Source organism: Octopus bimaculoides, chromosome 7, assembly GCF_001194135.2.
Source record: "Octopus bimaculoides isolate UCB-OBI-ISO-001 chromosome 7, ASM119413v2, whole genome shotgun sequence".
Classification (NCBI taxonomy): domain Eukaryota; kingdom Metazoa; phylum Mollusca; class Cephalopoda; order Octopoda; family Octopodidae; genus Octopus; species Octopus bimaculoides.
The window spans coordinates 10,393,973-10,394,621 of record NC_068987.1 but is presented as its reverse complement, the minus strand read 5'-3'; positions in this window follow the sequence as shown (position 1 = coordinate 10,394,621).

The following is a 649-nucleotide window of genomic DNA, read 5'->3' as shown; positions in this document are numbered from 1 at the left end:
TGTGTGTGTGTGTATGTTTGCATGTCTGTGTTTGTCACCCCCACCATCGCTTGACAACCGATAGAATAAGTACTAGGCTTACAAAGAATAATTCCTGGGGGCGATTTGCTCGACTAAAGGTGGTACTCCAGCATGGCCGCAGTCAAATGACTGAAACAAGTAAAAAGAGTATGCATATATACATATATATATGTATATATACACATATATATATATGACAGGTTGTCTCAAGTTTTCTGTCAACCCAATTCAGTCACCACAATGCGTTGCTCAGTCTAGGACTGTTGTAGAAGAAATTTGGCCATGGAATGGAATTGAACCTGAAATCCACATCATTGCAAACCAGCCTTCTTAACCACATTGCTGTGCCTAAAATTTAAAATCCCATTAATGAACCAAGAGGGAGCCAGAAGAGACTCCTCAATCTACACCCTGAACTTTTATAAAATCGGGGAACACATGAGAAAATATAGTCGTTCGTTGGCTCAATTAAATCTAAACACCCAGGATGGTCAAAGGTACATCATAGTTGAGTACACTCAGAGATGACCTGGGGCTATATACTAAACAACAACAACAACAACAACAAAAAAAAAAGGCAAATTTAATATTGGACAATTTCGTCTCTGATATCCAAAGAGTTGACTGG